Consider the following 9,659-nt stretch of genomic DNA (forward strand, 5'->3'; position numbering starts at 1 on the left):
ATCAGATGGATCTGAGTTTAAGTTCTTTTATGGCCCTTTGGTAGCTGTGTGACCAAAGGCAAATTGTGTAGCTTCTCCAAATTTCTGTTTTCTCAAATATAAAACTGGGGATAATACAAATACCTTTCTCATGGGTTTTTGTGTACCTCCCTTCCTCCACTGTTCAAATAAACCACAAATTACCCAAACCTTCTTTGGAAGAATGTTGGAGTGGCTTCTACTCAGCAGTAGTATCCAGGAGGAGGGAGATCTTTTCCACATGCAACCAGAGGGGGACATGCCGAAAGCTGAGTGTGACTGTGACGCCCTGTGTGCGAATGTTCCATCAGACAACATGGAACCCAGAGAAATGGGATTACGCTGCTTACCTGGTGGGCTGAACACAACATGCTGTCACTGGTGAGGATGAAACCTTTATTTCCCCTGATATAGTCTGATCAACAACTAGAAGTACTGGAATTTTGTTTTGTTCTGTTTCATTTTTAAAAACAAGGAGGAATGAATGTGGGTTTGGGAGTGGGAGTGAGGGAGAGAGTCCTAGTGTAAACATTCAGATTGCAGGTTTTAAGAGAATAAAAAATTTTGCTTATGTAATAGCTTGTTCTTATGTTTACCAATAAAACGTATCAATGCTCAATTAAATTTATTGATAAATACCAATAAAACTATATTGTTATTCTCTCTGAGTAATGGCCTACGAATACTTACACTTTTTATGATAGCGTAGCATAATGATCTGCATTTTCCAAACTTTAAAATTATAGTATACTTGTTGATAATTTTATTAAAATCTTACAAACTTAGAATGACAGCTATTCATATTATTCAATATTCTCTTCCAATCATTTTCAATGTGTAGTTGTATTTTTGTAGAATTGCAATTAGTATGTATATACTCTTTTGTATATATGTATTTTTCATTTAACATTATTTTCTGAACAAATTTTCATGTTTTTCCACAGTAATATTTATTTTACGGCTAAATATTCCATTGCATAAGTAGATGCCGTAAATATCTAAGTGTTTTTGCATTTATGTTATTTTTCTGGGCTATCTTCAGGTGTTTGTACCTTGATCAGAAGGTATAAATATTTTATAATTCTTATCAAAGTTATTTAATACTCAACATATTGACATTGTTTTGGTCCCTATTCTTAGGATATTTCTAAAATAATAATCTGCTTGTAATAATCTGATTGTAAATCATTTACTAGAACAATGTAAAGATTAGAAATAATTCTTACAGGGGGTATGGACTAAAGTAACTTTATTGAACATCTATTAGGAACAGTTTGCATCTGTCTAGGCACTATGCATGGATTTAGTTAATAAGTGGGAAATCTGGGATTTAAACCCTGTCAGTCTAGTTCCAGAATTTATGCACCAAACCACTATCTGTTTTGTTAAAGCTAACTCAATTCTTAAAGAATCCTCCAAGGCAAGTGTATTTAACCCCATTTTACAGAAAAAACAGAAGCTGAGAGGGTTTAAATCAAGAGCTTAAACTGAGGTACATATAGGGAGTGGATGTAAGATGACATTTCCCCCTCCACTCTCTCGTTTTGCTTAGAGTATATACCTCTCTCAATCTCTGTTGATAGTCATGGTTATAAGAACTTTTGTTTTGGTTTACCGTTAACTCAGTGATGAGAAAAACAACAGCCCAAGAATGACAATGAAATGTTACTAGTGAGAGTCGAGGCCTCTCAATTAGGACAACACAAACAATTTAAAACGACCATTCTTGTTAAAGTTCATAGATAAAGAAAGCGAGGCTGCAGGGAAGGTTTAAGACATGACTCTGTCAATCCTGCAAGTGAAATAACTTGTCTTTGTTCTATATGATGTCTCACTTTCCCATAGGCTAGACCAAGCTTGTTCACATGGGATCTTGGCAGGTTTCCAAGAAAGAGAGAGTAAACCTGTCCAAGGCCTCTTAGGTCCAGGCTCAGGACTAGCACACTGTCATTTTTGTCATATTCTATTGGCCAAGGCAAGTCACAAGGCTGATCCAGGAAAAAGGTGGGGACATAGACTCCAACCCTTTATGGGAAGAACTGTAAAGTGACATTGCAAAGTGTGTGGACAAAGGGAGGGGTGAAGAATTGAGGCCATTTTTGCAATCAATCGACCACATCCAGTCTTCCAAGTTTTCAGCAGAAGTTAGAAATCTAGATCTTTATATGAAATTTCCTGAGTTTTAAGTATTGCCTGCTAATTTACAACTTTTAAGACAGTGGTGGCCCAATGCTCTGTGGGCCAAACATACGTCTGAGTTAGATGTGGTCTGTCAGCCATTTGCAACTTCTGGGTACATAGTCTGCTTGTGTTTCCACAGTAATGCCGAGAAGGAGGTTTGAACTGGGGGCTGTCTGGACTCCAGGTCCATATTCATTCAGCAAACATTTGCATGCCTCCAAGTACAAGGCACTGACCAACAAAGATAAATAAAGCACAATCCCTTCCCTGAAGGGGCTTCTGGTCAAAAGTGGGAGACAACCTGTAAACATACATTTAATTCATGTGGTTAAATGCTACAGATTGATTACTATAACCCTGGGTCTCTCTCTCTCTCTCTCTCTCTCTCTCCCCCCTTTCATACATGCCACACCTTGAAGGTGGAGTGATTGATCTCATTGGTAAATTTGGGGAAAACACCTGGGTATGTTCAGCTCAGTCCCCTGTGTACTCTCAGACCAGGGCCTGGCCAAGGAGAGTGCGTGTTCTCTGATCCTTCCTGCTGAAAGTCCTCCCAGAACAGGTCCCTCCGTGCTGGCCTCTCTCCACCCCCTGCCCCTGGTGAGCACTGCTGAGAATGGGTGAGAATCAGCCCCACCTGATTCTGGGGCTCAGGAAGCAAGCTCATATAACTCTCACATAGGCTTTGTCTTCCTACCCAGCTTTATCAGCCACAAAGGTGACATCTTGGCTTCTGGCTTTCTCTTCTATTTTATTTTTTAACTTGTTCAGAACCCGGATAGGGAAAAGACATGTTATTTATTGAGTGACAGCCTCAGAGACCTCAATGGTACTGTGATTATGATTAGAGTATATATATATATATATTCATATAATATATTATATACAGTGTTTACATAATATTACATAACATTTACATAATATTACAATAATGTTTACATAATATACATGTGTATTCACACACACACACTATAGGTTTCTATACACATGTACATGGGTACAAACACGGCACTGTGAGGGCCCTGACTGCTCAGCCCCTTCACCGTGCTGCCTCTCAGAGCTCAACCTTGAGCTTGAGTGTACCGAAGTGGAGATGTAAGTCTCATATTCAAACAAAGGAAACAGGAATGTTCTTAACCCAAGTAAAAGCTGGTATCAAAAACGTGGAGCAGGGCTTCCTATCAGTACAAAATCACCCATTACAGTTTGACATACACTTTTCCTTTTAGGAGTCTCTCTAGGTAGCATCGGCTTTGATCCCACGCCAGCTTTTGTCCCCATGTTGTTACCAAGGGTCTATGTTTCCCAGGAGAAAATGGGTTTGATTTCAAAGGACTCTATAGGTTGCCTTATGGGTCTCAGAATTTCATGAGTTTATTCACCAAGGGGGTTCTGAGCACCCAGTACGTGGTGGACTCTGTGCTGGGTGCTGGGGAAACAACAGAACAGGGAGCCACATCCCTGCCCTCAGGGAGCTGCCACCTCCAAGGAGAACCTGAAGCCAAGAGATGGAAGTGAGCCCCCCGAAGCATGCTAGGGCCCAGGGCCAAGGAAGGCTTTAAGTCCTGGGGTACTCAGTGACAGGCTGAGAACGAATGGCCCTCTCATTTCTTCCGACAAGTTTCTTCTTTCATACTGTTTGCCTTTTCCCTGGTAACGCTCATTGTCTGTTGCGTTGTGAAGACAGTTTGAGGGTACCATCCCACCCTTCACGTATGTTCCATCTGTCACACGTGAGTGCAGACTCTCAGGTTGTGCAGGCTGGGGAAGCCCATCTTCCTCACGAGCCTCAGTCAGAAGCTCCCCCGCTCACTTTCTTTGACTCTCTTTGCTTTTCCTCCTCCCGACGTGCTGCAGCCAAGATGAGGAGGAATTAGTCCCGTGGAAGGAATTTTATTTCTCTCTAGCAGTTTGTCAAGATGAGCTTGAGAAGGAAGCCACATCAGAAAGGAGGCTGCTGCCACCATTAGGGTATTTGCAGCACCGATGAGTCAGAGCCCTCGTTTCCATGAGGCTCCTGCAGAAGCTCAGGGACAGTTAATACTTTCCATTCACAAAGTATCTCTGACCATTTACAGTATACGTGTAAGAATCCCCATGATGCAACACTACCCATGTCACCTCATGTTGACAAATCAATTCTGGGCCCAAAGTAGACCTTGGTTTAATCAGCACTGTAACGTTCTAGATTCATTCTTTGACCAGGAGACAATATCTGGGCAAGTAAAAGCCATGGAATCAGATGACCTGAGTTAATGAAAACCCTAAATGACTTTAGGGAAGTTATTAAACTTTCTAAATATCAGTTTCTGGTTCTATAAAATAATAATTTTTTATTGGCTGAGATAATGATAGTACCCACCTCATAATGTAATTAAATTTAAATGAGGTAATGCACTCAGCAAATGGGAGACTCAGTAAAGAGCTCACCACTGTCATTTCTGGGGCGTCCTCAGTCTTGCTGGTGACGGAGAAATAAAGGAAGTGAGAAGATGTACCACTAGGTCTGAAATAGGCTGTCCACAGTGCGCGGAATGTACTTCCAATGCCCCCAGCACCACTGGAAGTTGGAATGTTTCCCAGTCCAGTAAGGTCTTAGTGAATTGGACAAAGGCCTTGAACAAACCAGGCACAGAGCTGCTGATGTCTTTCCTCATCCTGGAGGCAGCAGGTGGACGAAGCAGGGAGAACCTGTAGTCCAAATACTTTAGGCCAAAGTGCCAACCAGAGGGGGATCCTGAGAGGTATCTCTAGGGGCAGGCTCTGAGGTCAAGTTGGAGAAATGGCAAAAGGGAGAGACAAACAAGAGTGAGAGTGACAATAGAGAAGATTTGACTGAACCCTCACTCTCTGCCCAATTCTCCCTCTTTTTCTCTCCTCCTTGAAAATGAGTAGGAGACGCTACCTGCATTGGGGCTATTTTAGAAAGGTGGACATATCTACTGTGAGAGGATTTTCTCTCCGGAGGGGGATGGACCCAAGGGTGCACAGAAGCGCTCATTGGAGCTTCTGTCTTACAAAAGGACGGAGAGTGCCCAGTGGGCGGAGGGCTGCCCTGCGGGGTGGGGGGGGGGGGGGCGGGGGGGCGGGGTGGAGATGCTTTTAGCCCCTCAGGGTGCTGCGGAGAACGACCAGCGCACTTGGAGAGAACCTCTCCTCCTTACATTGAGTTAAGCGGATTTTCACGGTCAGATTCTTTAATAAAAGCCCTGGGAATGTGTTGCCATGGTTATGCCGGTTTTAACAGTTAGGAGCTTAGGGCTAAGTGGCTTCCCCCAGGCCCTGCAGCTTTTAGCTGCTGCATTTAGATTTTTAACTTCTCCTCCCGGGAGACACTGTTCTGCAAAGGGGAAAGGATCGCAGACAGGCTTGTCCTGGGAGCCACTGGGGAGGCAGGTGACTTTGATTTGAAAGAATTTATGTTTATCCATAGACAAGGGGTAGAAAAAGGTGTTGATCAAGGGAAAGGGCTTCGTCAGAATCCCAGCTTTGTCATATACCATCGATGAGACTTTAAGCAGATGACCTTAAGCATTTCCCCTCAGAGAAATGGGGACCCTCCCTGTTCACAGGACAACAGTGTGCACTCGCAGGGTTAAATGAGATGATATATGAGCCATGAGAAGCTCCCAGGGAGTGTTGTTCATTAGGTCCTTTCACTCCTGGTATCTCAAGGGCTCCTAGAATAACCCCAGATTGCTGTATCAATGGCATCCTAATTTTTTTTAATTAATTAATTTATTTATTTTTGGCTGTGCTGGGTCTTCATTGCTGCACGTGGGCTTTCTCTAGTTGTGGCACGAGGGCTCAGTAGTTGTGGCTCGCGGGCTCTATAGCGCAGGCTCAGTAGTTGTGGCACACGGGCTTAGTTGCTCTGCAGCATGTGGGGTCTTCCCGGACCAGAGCTCAAACCCGTGTCCCCTGCATTGGCAGGCAGATTCTTAACCACTGTGCCACCAGGGAAATCCAATGGCATCCTAATTTTTATGAGGAGGACTGAAGCAGTTGCTCAAGGACCTCCCCCACTGGCCTTTGAGACTTACACGTGCCTGTTCCGACTCCATCTCCCTCCACTGCCAAGCCCAGCCTGCCTCTTACTGTCCCCCTCTTTGTGACCCTCTCCCCTGGCTTTTCATGAGACCAGCTCCTTCTCCTCCTTTGGGTTTCAGCTGAGGTCAACCACCCTAGTTACTAGTCATTCTCTATCACTTTATTTATTTTCTTTAAATGATTCATTATAGTCCGATATGATTTTGTTTATCATCTTTAAACAGCTCATCACCATCTGAAAGTTATTGTGTTTATTATCAATCTCCCCTGACTAGAACGTAAGCTCTTAATTTTCTTACTATATTCCTTGGATTGAACCTAAACTTGGGGACCCTCCTCTGCTAGAAGTCTATGCCTAGCATTTGGGTTCTAAGAATTTAGCTAGAACAAAAATTACATCTTTATTTTCACTAATCCCTAACTGAAATTTAGCATTTTTTTTCACTGTGAACGTAGGCAACAAACCACAGTCATATGAACTGTGCCTGAGACTTTGTCACCCACGACTGTTTTACAGATATCTTGAAATGTCATTTACACTGACCTCTTATAGGTTAAAGTATTTTTTAGACCCACTGCTAGATCTTGTTATTTAACACAATGATAAAGAAACACATATGTTACTGTATCACAATTTTAAGATATTTCACTAACTACTTCAATACATTCGGTTTCTTTTATGATTCCCTGTATTTGCTCTATGAATGTAAAAATCATCAGCCTGGGACATAATCCAACCTATATAATAGACCTCTTCGTCCATCTTTAAATCTAGCCATGGCAGGTCAAGTCCCTCTCAAGTCTCACATCTCTCCTACCTCTCCTTCCATCTTATCTCTTTAACTCTTCTGCCGGCCTTCCTCTTCCACTTTTAAGGGCCCATTTGATTACATTGGACTCACCTGCCTAATCCAGGATAATCTCCCCATAGGGATAATCTCCCTATATTAAAGTCCTTAATTCCGTTCGGAAAGTTTTTTGGTTTTTGTTTTTTTGTTTTTTTTTTTGTCATGTAGCATAGCATATTTACAGGTTCCAAGGGTTAGAGCATGGACATCTTTGGGGGGGCCATTATTTCTTTTTTTTTAGGAATAGAAAAGAGTTTTATTTGAGCCAAAGTGAGGATTCTGGCCCAAAAGACAGTCTCTCAGACAACGCTGAGGAACTGCTCTGGAGAAACATGGTTTCCTCTCAGAACAAAGAACATCAAACGAGTCAGGGATACATTCCTTGAAGGTTTCAAAAAAAAGCAGGTCAGCACATACACAACGAGTCAGTATGGCCTTGGCGCATGGGAAGGGAATCTTATCATGGGAGGAGTACCAGCTTTGGCTTTCCAGGAAGGAAGGCATTTAATCTTTATTTTTAATATGGATATTCTCTACTTATGGTCAGTGTGCCCTTTTCTTTAATAATTAAAGCAGATGTACAATATATGTTTTAGGCCACAAATAGGCTATTCTAGTTAGCATAAACTTCAAGTTAACTCATGTATAAGCCAGAATGATTTCCCATACATCAGTATGTGAAAATTTCTTTGGTCATTTCCTTGGGGGGGCCATTCTTCTGCCTCCCATATCAATGTTCACTGTAGTTTTTTCAACCCTGTTTGTAATGTGTTGGGGAAAAGGGGAGGCACAATAATATCTACCTTATCTAACCATAGTGCTGAGGTGCAAGTGAAATAAACAGTGATATTTATATAGAATTCATCATCCCCCCGCAAAAAAAAAAGAGGCATTAGCCTGAGAAAGTGGTCCATAGGTTTCACAAGATTTCTAATAGAGATCATGGCACAAAGAAGTTATTTATCTGTGATCTAGAACAGGGCTTGGTATATTGTAGGGGCTTGATAAAGATGTTTTTGAGTGAATGAGTTATTAGTTAGATGAAGGGAGGTAGAGAAGGAAACAGTGTTCTAGCAGAGGAAACAGCATTCAAAGGCTCGGGGACTCTGTTCTCTGTTCTAGAGACAGAAGAACTGTCTGGTGTGGTTTGGGCTTCGAGAGCAGCAGTGGGGAGGGGTTTGAGCTGACACTAACAGGGTAAAGCTGGCTGAACTTCATCCTGGGGCCGTGGGAGGCCAGTAGGAGGTATTAGGCAGGACAGGGATAGTGATATTTGGGTTTAAAAAAATCCCTAGGGCTGCCAAGAGGAGAGAAAAATGAAGAAAGCAAGCATAGATGCCAATTAAGAGGCTACTGTAGCTGGTTTGAAGTGGGCTGGGAGTGGAGGTACAAGGAAGTGGATGGATTTGAGAGCGATTTCGGAGATGAAATAGACACCACCTGAGGGCTGATTAGAAGTAAGGGGTGAGGGAAAACAGGAAGTACAGCACCACTGTGGCTTTCCTGCCTGAGTTCCTGAGTGATGGTGGGTAGCTTACTGAGAGGGGGACACCGTGGGAAGGAGGAACGAGGTATGGGGACAGGCCCCAGGGCACCTGAAACTGCAGGTTAACACTGTTCTTATTTTGTTCATCCTGGCTTTGCTAAAATGCCTTGGAACTCGAACTAGAGACCCCTATCTTAGTCCTAGTTCTGCCACTAACTTGCTACCTCAGGCAGCTTTCTCAACTTCTTTGTCTTCTGGGCTGAACAATGGAGCCACTGATACTTGGTCCTGCCACACCTCACATGCTAGGGTAATGCCCTGCTCCCAACCCTTCCACTTGTTTCTGTCAAATCAGAAACATCTGAGCCTATGACTTTGTCAAATCAGAAACATTTGAGCCTATGACTTTGCCAGAGGAGTCTCAAAGTTAATGATTTTTCTCTAAACCTTGAATAATAACTAGGATCTCATTTTAATATCATGATGAAGTTAATTAATATTATTATTAATAAAAGCCAGTCTGTATTGATCCCTCATCATACCTCACACACTCTGCTGAGTGTTTTACGTACATGATTCCTTTTTATTCTCTATGATAACATTATGAGGTAGATATTTTTATTATACCCAATTTACAGATAAGGAAACTGAGGCTAGGGTTTTCAATTATTTCCCCAAAGTCACATAGTTGTAGCTGGTAGAGCAGAAATTGGAACTCATTCAGTCTGACTCTAGAATCTTTACTCTTTTTTTTTCTTTTTTGGCTGCGCCGTGTGGCTTTGCAGGCAGGATCTTAGTTCCCCGGCCAGGGATTGAACCTGGGCCCCTGGCATTGGAAGTGCAGAGTTCTAACTACTGGACTGCCAGGGAATTCCCTAGAATCTGTACTCTTAATCATTACATATTCCTGCCTTCTTGGATTAATCACTGTTTTGATCCAGGTGTTCGTAGGAGTTATCCTGACCCCAAGGTTCTAGATTGCATTGGATCATGTCTCCATTCCATGCCCTGTGCAAAGTCCAGACCCTCCCTGAGATTCGGGTGGGCTCTCATTGTTATGGCAATCTGGCTTGGAG

Source organism: Stenella coeruleoalba, assembly GCF_951394435.1.
Source record: "Stenella coeruleoalba genome assembly, chromosome: 4".
NCBI classification, from domain to species: Eukaryota; Metazoa; Chordata; class Mammalia; order Artiodactyla; family Delphinidae; genus Stenella; species Stenella coeruleoalba.